The sequence below is a fragment of the Panicum virgatum genome, chromosome 2N (genome assembly GCF_016808335.1).
Source record: "Panicum virgatum strain AP13 chromosome 2N, P.virgatum_v5, whole genome shotgun sequence".
In the NCBI taxonomy this organism is placed as follows: Eukaryota; Viridiplantae; Streptophyta; class Magnoliopsida; order Poales; family Poaceae; genus Panicum; species Panicum virgatum.
Genome location: NC_053146.1, coordinates 61674173 through 61683091, shown reverse-complemented (window position 1 = coordinate 61683091; position 8919 = coordinate 61674173).

Below are 8919 nucleotides of genomic sequence, written 5' to 3'. Positions count from 1 at the left end.
CCGTGCCGGAACTCTGCGCCGCCGTGCTTCTGCCGCTGCACTACCTCCCGAGCCACCACAAGCACTGCAAGAGTTTCGCCGTGCGCCCAGGAGCCCATCTGCGCACTCCTTCCCCGGCTGTGAACCCTGTAACGCAGGGAATTCCTTCTCCGCAGCACCACCGGCAAGTCCCTACGCTGCTGAAATTACTGGCCGCCGGCGATCCCCGGACCTTCCTCACCTCCCGCTGCACCTCCGCAGGACTTCAATGAGTCGATCAGTGGAGTCCAGCAGCTCGGAGAGCCTCTGCAGCGACCACCTCCGCGAGCTCTGCGTCGACCTTGCCGCCAGAAGGAACCGCCGCCGCTCGACGTCGCTCGTTGACGCCGTTCCAGGAAGTTCCCAGTTCGAGCTCTACACGTCCCGCGATCAGCCCGCGCCATCGCAGCTCTCCCCAGTGCCCTAGGTGAGATCCCCATGCCGAGAGCTTTCCGTTTTGCCACTTCCGGGCGTTTTCCGTGGAGCGTAGATCGATCTCGGGTTGTAGCATAGAGCTTCTGTAGGTGTGTTCATGGAGTCTGTGCGTTCAGCACGTTCTTTGGCGATCCAGAGGAAGAAGAAGGTCCACAGCCGTTCGATCAGAGACCTATGGTGTGGATTAGATCATGAGATACCCCTTCGTGTGGACCTGGTTCACCGTAGACCGCAGTTATAGCTCTCAGGTCCATAGATTCCATAGACCGAGTTCACAGCACAGTACACAACCATATCCCCACGTGAAGGCTGCTGTACACATGCCAGTTTTGCATTTAAGTCCCTCGGTTTCTTGGGAATCAACCCGCGGTTCTAGTAGTTCAAAAATAATTAGATTTACGTCCTGTTTTTAACACTTAAGCCCCTGCGCTTTCCAGTATTTGAACCCGCCGTCCACCCTTGGTAGTTTTACGCGTTAGACCCCAGAACTACCTTTTAATTACGTTTCAGCCCCTGGTTTTTGTAGAAAAAGCCCCTGGAACTTCAGTTTTCTTACAAATAAGCCCCTAGAACTTGTTTTTAGCCTAGAAAATGCGTTTTAGCTCCGTTTTTAGCGTTCTTTATATCCACGCGATCATTGTAACACGTAGAATAGTTTTAGACTAGTTTAAGGTGCTGTTTTTATGTATTGATGTACTGTTTCTTAGTTTTTGTTAATGTTTGCTTGTATGCTTATTATTGTGCATTGTTTTGGCCATGTGTTCGTGAGTAGACGTTGATCCATCTGAGGAGCCCCAGTACCAGTACCAGGAGCAGTCGTCTTCCGAGCACTTTGAGCAGCAGCCAGAGCAGTACGAGGAAGGCAAGTATAACATGAACAACCCATCACTTTTAAATACATTTTCATACTGCATTTTAATATTGTATGCCTTTAAGGATTTCCTAGCCACTTTATATCCTTTATATATGCCTTTGGGTTGCATTTTGGTTAGTTGTGCTAGGTTGCTGCGCTATAACACACTTTGGTCCTTTTTAATTAAATTGATTAATGGTTTACTTGAATTTAATTCTGAGAGTGGCACTCTGTGTGGCTTGAGTGGCTCACGTCTCGTTAAAATTGGCTTTTGTTAGAAACATGGTTTAGGGGGCCAGCACGGTGCTTAGTGCTTGGTTGGCCACTCTCCATAAAGACCGGTTCATAGAGCGACAACCTGGGATAACAGCGCTACCACAAGGCTAGAATGGGATAGACTTGGCGTAATAATTAGATCTTTTTGGTTTGGAGTAACTTACCTGCGGGGCAAGAGTAGCAAGCTTCAATGGTCCCTGCTCCTCCGGCTTGGTCTGTGCTACGTGCTTGTACCCCTGGAGGTGGGCCCCATCGTCGCCGACCTAACTCTCGCGGTTACGCCTTACCAACGAGATTCTTTTTAAAGGCCTCGTAGTGAGTCGCTGGCCATCTCACCTAAGGAAGTGTGATGAACAACTAGCGTAGCTCACGACTTGTGGGTAAAGATGTGCAACCTCTGCAGAGTGTAAAACTGGTATACTAGTCGTGCTCACGGTTATGAGCGGCCCAGATCCTCCTTTTGATTAGTGGGGTTGTCTCCTTCCGACGAGGGAGGTGCCTCTCGGGGTTACCTTGGTGGCTTGGTTTTGGTATGGTTCTCAGTAGTAGTATAATTAATTCTGATTAATTACTATGTAACTGGGTCAATGGTAATTCATCAACTCATAGTAAATAGCTTTAATAAAATTTTGCCAACACTTAAAAGCTAATGCAGTTGAGTCAGCCAGCCTAGAGCCTCATAGTTTGTGTTATACTTGTTGAGTACAAGTTGTGTGCTCACTCTTGCCTCTTCTCTACTTTTTCCTCCTGGATACGCTACTGCTGCTCAGTTCCTGCCGACACGAGGGAGTTCGTCCAGCGCTACCAGGACTACGAGGACTTCTAGGTGTTCGTCTCCCAGTCGACGTCCCTGTGGCGCCCTGCTTCAGCTTCGGAGAGCTTTATCGTATTTTGTACTTCGCTTCCGCTGTATCAGACATTTTGTCATTATTGTAATAAGTAACATTCGTATTTGCTTTATTATGTCTTTTTGCGTGATATGTGCTATGATATACTGTTCATTCTGTTGTATATACGTGTGACTTGATCCTGGCACGTATATGATTGCTCGGTTTATATCCTTTTATAAACCGGGTGTTACAGCTGAGGGACGCTAGGCATCCCATGACCCTCTGTACCCCCTTTAGGTCTCGGATCGGTCCCATCCGAGCGATGGCCGAGACTTTCTCAGGGTTGGGTTCGATGCACCCCGAACACACACTTCTCGGGGTTGAGTTTTACCCCTTTGGCCCGTAGGCAATCGAATGTGATCCTAAGATCGGTAACCAGGTCGTCCACCTTCCTGGATTTTACAATGATATCGTCGACATATGCCTCTACGTTCCGCCCGAGATGGTCTCCGAAAACATGGAGCATACACCGCTGATATGTAGCTCCGGCGTTTCTGAGGCCAAAGGGCATCGTGACGTAGCAGTACATGCCGAATGGTGTGATAAAAGAGGTCGCGAGCTGGTCGGATTCTTTCATCTTGATTTGGTGATAGCCAGAATAAGCATCAAGAAAGGATAAAAGTTCACATCCCGCAGTTGAATCTACAATCTGATCAATTCGTGGCAAAGGAAAGGGGACCTTCGGACATGCTTTATTTAAGCTAGTGTAATCTACACACATCCTCCAGTTTCCATTCTTTTTCTTCACTAATACAGGATTAGCTAGCCACTCGGGATGGAATACCTCCTTGATGAACCCGTCCACCAGAAGTTTCTGCAACTCCTCGCCGATCACCCGGCGCTTGAGCTCGTCGAAGCGTCGCAGGCGCTGCTTCACCGGCTTGAAGTTGGGTCAGATATCAAGGGAGTGCTCGGCGACCTCCCTCGGTATGCCAGGCATGTCCGAGGGGCTCCACGCGAAAATGTCTGTGTTGGCGCGGAGAAAGTCGACGAGCACCACTTCCAATTTGCTGTCGAAGGTGGCGCTGATCTGTAACGCCTTGTCGTCGGGGTGGCTCGGGTCGAGGGGCACCTTCTTGATACCCTCGGTGGGTTAGAAACTCCCCGCGTGTCGGTGCGTGGAGTCCAAAGCCTCGCTTGCCATTCTGTCGAGAGTGGCTGCGAGGGCCTCGTCCTCCGCTTGAGCCTCCGCGTGCTCAACGCACTCGACGTCGCACTCGTAGGCGTGCTCGAACGAAGAGTCGACGGTGATGACGCCCTTCGGACCCGGCATCTTCAGCTTGAGGTAGGTGTAGTTGGGGATGGCCATGAACTTGGCGTAGCAGGGATGACCAAGAATGGCATGATAAGATCCCCGAAACCCCACCACCTCAAAGGTGAGTTCTTCCTTGTGGAAGTTGGCTGCCGTGCCGAAGCAGACAGGCATATCGATCTGGCCGAGGGGTTGGACGCGCTTCCCCGGCGCAACGCCATGAAATGGCGACTTGCTGGGGCGAAGCTTGTTCAATCCAATCCCCATGAGCTCCAAGGTGTGGGCGTACATGATGTTTAGGCTGCTGCCTCCGTCCATGAGCACCTTAGAGAAACGGGTGTTGCCGATGATGGGGTCGACAACGAGCGGGTACCGTCCCGTATGCGGGACTTAGTCGGGGTGGTCGTCGCGGCCAAAGGAAATGGTATCCTTCAACCAGTCGAGGTAGGATGGCGTGGCCTTGGTGATGGAGAAGACTTCCCGGCGCTCACGCTTGTGCTGCCGAGAGGTCATGTTCGTCGTTGGTCCTCCAAAGATGAAGAAGACGTTCTCCACCGGGGGGAACTCGTCATCTCCACCTTTGTCACCAGCATCCTTTTTCTTGTCCTCGTCGCGATGTGCGACGCGGTTGTAATACCTCTTGAGCATCTCGCACTGCTCGAGGGTATGATTGACCGAGCTCTGGTGGTAAGGACACGGCTTCTTAAGCATGTTGTCGAACAGGCCGCCACCGCCTCGAGGGGGCCTCGAGGTCCTTTGCGGTCCGGGGCGGCAGCGGAGGCCTCCTCGGAGTCCTCTGCCTGCCCCGATCCGCGCTGGTTCGGTGGGACCGGCTTCTTTCCCTTCCTCCCCCGCTTCTGTTTCTTGGCGGGGGCATTGGGCTTGGCGTTGCTGCCCTCCGCGGGCGCATCTTCCTTGCGCTTGTTCGGCTTATCGTCGAAAATGGCACCAGCAGCCTACTCGCCGGCGGCGTAGTTGGTGGGGCGTCGAACAACTCGTTGGTGTTGGCGGGTCGGCTTCTCAGAAGCTCGTGCACCAGGTTCCTGCACATCGTACCCTCGAGGAAGGCGTTGATGACCTTGATGTGGGTGACGCTCGGGAGCTCGGTGCATTGCTTGGAGAAGCGCCGCACGTAGTCGCGCAGGGACTCATTGGTCTTCTGGCGACATCCTTTGAGGTCCCAGGAGTTCCCAGGGCGCACGTATGTGCCCTGGAAATTGCCCATGAAGATCTTGACTAAGTCGGCCCAGTTGTGGATCTGGTCCGCGGGCAAGTGCTCGAGTCACGTTCGTGTGGCGTCGGCAAGGTGAAGAGGAAGGTTGCGGATGATGACCGCATCGTCCGTTGCACCGCCCAGCTGGCATGCTAGGCGATAGTCATTGAGCCAGACCGTAGGATCTGTCTCGCCCGAGTACTTGACGAGGGTGGTGGGCTGTCGAAAGCGCGGGGGGAAAGATGCAGTACGAATCTCCCGGCTGAACACCCGGTTGCCCGGAGGCTCCTGTGACTCGCCCCTGTCATGCTCGGGGTCAAAACGTCCACCGCGTCGAGGGGTGTATTTCCTGCCGCTGACGATGTAGCGGGCGTCACCGTCGTCGGCGTGCCCGCGCGTGTCATGGAGTCGCTCCCTTGCGGGAGCCTTTTCGATGCGGTTGTGCACCGAGGGTGCCTTTGCACCGGGCGCTACGGCTGCCTTGCCCTTCCCTGCTGATGGAGTGTGCACAGAAGCCTCGTGGTCCTGGCGTGCAGTCCCACCGGGCTGCTCCGGGGCTTTCGAGCACATACGAGACGCAGAGCTCTCGGCCTGCTACACGGTAGCTTGCTCGATGAGCACCTGTGCCTCGCGGCGCAAGTTGCGGCCCGAAGGTGTCGATGGCTCGGGCATGGCTTGGAGTAGGTAGGCCGCAGCGACGAGTTTTTCGCCGGCCGTCTTCAATTCTGGAGGTTTGTCGACGTTGTTGTCGGCCAGGATGCGCTCCCGGGCAACGCGCCCCGCCGCCTGGGCATGGGCACCACGCGCGGTGCGCTGCTGCTCGAGTGCGGTGCGCAGCTCCTGTGTCTGCCGACGTTGCTCGTCGAGCTTGGCTTGAAGCTCTTTGAGCTGTGCCAGCTGTGCTTGTCGCACTGCTGAGCTTGACGAAGAAGAAGGGGCTGCAGGCGGCACCACTGGTTGGTTCGCCTGTGCGTCCGCCCCGCCGTCCCCGTCGTCACCCGGGGCGTTGTCATTATGCTCATTCGCAAGCTCGGCCATGAAGCATTCCCGAGTGGGATTGTACTCCCCCTCACTGGAGTCCTCAGAGCAGGTGAGGCAATAAGCCGTCGCGAGTTGGAACGAGCGGAAAGCATCGGGGTCGCGGACCCCGGAGTAGTCCTCGGCCTCCTCGGCCGTGAAATTGTTCATGAAGAAGTTGACGTCGTCGATGATCGAACTCGCTGTTTCGGGGTAGGATTCGTCAGGAGATGACGCGATGAGGTTGTGGATCGACAGAAGATGATGACCTGGCAGATCCTCATACTCGGTGAAGTTAGTGCTGATTGAAGAGGCGTAGGTGGCAGCGTTGCGCATCCCGAAGGGAAAGGGCGACGGCGAGGTCGAGCCCCCCTGGGAGGCACTGGTGCTGTAGTAGATGATGATGTCGGCGCAGACGACGCCGAGGCTCGTGATGACGAAGCGGTGGCCCCGTTGGCCGCGATGCTGAGTTGAGACATGCCAGCCTCGACCCACATGGGGGAGCTGTGGCGTGCCGCATGGCGCCGCTCCGCGCGTGCTTGTCGCGAATGCTGGCCCGAGCGCCTGTTGCGCCGGGCTGGTGAAGTCGGAGTGACGGGGTTGCGCCTGGGCGAGAGGAGCTCCATGAGGTAACCGTTGCCGGTTGCTCTGAACTCGAGACTCCCGAACCAGATCACGTATCCCGCTGGGAGCATGTCCGAGACGCCCATGGGATATGGGTTGGATCTGCCCGCCATCCCTGGAGATCAAATGGGAACAAGAGAGAAAATGTCACGCAGCGCCCCTACCTGGCGCACTAACTGTCGGTGTCCTGACCCGGGGGTCCGGATCCCAACTAGTAAATGCTGCGTGTTTCCTCGTCCCAAATGTTGATGCAAGAGGCAACACAGTAACGCACGGGTTTATCCTGGTTCCGGCCGCGGGGCCGTACGTCCAGCAAGGGGGTGTGCGAGGGCACTGTATTATCTTGCACCCGGAGTACTTGTAGTAGGGGGGTACAAGCGAGGCGAGAGAGGGAGGGAGGCTCCCAAGTCTCTGCCAGAAGAGGAGTTGAGCGTGTCGAGTTGCGTTGTTGGGGCTCGGAGCGAGTGTGTGCTCTGTGAGCGGTGTAATGCCTAGAGAGCCGACCGACCTAGGTGGCGATGGTAACTAACGTCCCCCTTAAAGGAAGCCTGCCTCTCCTTTTATAGTCACAAGGAGGGACGGTGTATATGCGCAGGGGAGCGTGGAAGTCGTCGTTTTCCCCCGAATCGCGGGGGTGCAGTGGTCGAATACTGTAGGAAGTACACTGTGGGGTATGGCGTCGGGCGTGGTGGTCGTCTTGGGCATCGTCCTTGACCTCGCGGAGATCGCGCCGGCGTCCTGCCAACCCCAGCAGACGGCGTGGTCGTCGCTGTAGGGTGTACAGTCCTCCAGATGTGGCGTGGTGGCGTTCCATGGGCACTGCAGGTCAGGGTCTTGCGTGCTCCAGTGGTAACGGGGCACGTGGCGATCCCAGACCCCCTTGGACAAAGTGCCGGCGTGCGCACTAAGGTGGTCCGAAGGTCGCGTGGAGGTCCCGGACTCCTCGAGGGGGGAGGTCCGGGCCCCCGGCTGCTAGTGCGTGGCATCCCTGTTCGAGGGGGCGCGTGGCGACACCGGACCCCTCCCCGAGAAGGAGGCGGGTCCGGGGCCTTACGTGTGATGAGGTGGAGTCCGGACAGCCGGAGTTGGCAGAACAGCGATGGGAGCAGTGCCAAGCCCGTCTCGTCCCGCGTCGCAAGCTCCACAGTGCTGCCACAGCGTCCGGGATGGCGGAGCAGTGACAGGAGTTGGCGGACGAGACTCCGGACACAGCTACGGTGGGGAATGGCGGCTGACGCCGTCTGTCCTGAGCGCTGTGGAGGAGTGGTTGGCACTTAATGCCTCCGTACGACGGGCAGGTGAGCGGCAGGGCCGTTTGTCCCTTACGTCGAGGGGTGGGCTCGAGCGAGGCGGAGATGAGTTGCCCGCTCGAGGGTAGGTTCGCTACCCTCGAGCGAGGCGGAGATGTTTCGCCCGCTCGAGGGTAGATTCGCTACCCTCGAGCGAGGCGGAGATGCGGGGCGCAGTCGAGGGTCTCGGTGGGAGCCCTCGAGCGAGGCGGAGATCGCTCCGCGGGGGGATGCGAATGGGCCGCATGCTGGGCTTCTTTGAGTCCTTTCCTTTTTTCCAAGTTGGAAGGAGGCCGTGGGCCTTCATGAGCCCAGTTGCCTAATGTGTGTTTTGCATTTTTAGGGTGATCTTAGTACCCCGATTAGGACGTCCCTAATCGTGGTACCCGACATCGGGTGTGACAATAGTGCCCTTCACTTTTAGCACAGCCTCAATTGTTACACTATCCGGCCAGATAACCGCACGGGCAGGACCTGTCAGTACTAAAAATGAATCCTGCATGCAACATCATTAGGGGTCAGTTTGTGATTGTTGTGCTATGTGGAATCTAGTCTTACATGCAGATGTTATTGTTCCGTATAAAAAAGTGCTTCTAATTAGTTTGTGTTGAAGCCTAAATCTATATACGACTGGCTAAACCTCCTTGTTGGATCCTAGTTATAGCTTATTCTTGTTGTTGCTAATCCGTATGACACTAATCTAAAACAGAGTGAGACAATTACAGAGTGTGGGACATGTAAATTGCCTAGTGCCCTAAACCAATGGGCACAGGAGTCAGGTAAAAATGTGAGAAATATTGCAGTCCAGCAGTTTATTACCTTAGTGTCTCAATGATGACACCCCACACCTATGTGACTGATTTTAGATTTTTACAAGTTGGATTTTATGTTCTTCTTGCATGTTTACTTGTATGTTGAGTTGTCTAGATGATTCCCACAGAAGCAATTGGCATGGCGATTTCTAGTTAACAATGAAATCTGATCACTGTTATAAACTCCTCTCTAAACCCATTAAAGATGAACTCTGATGATGAAACAAATTAACTTAGATT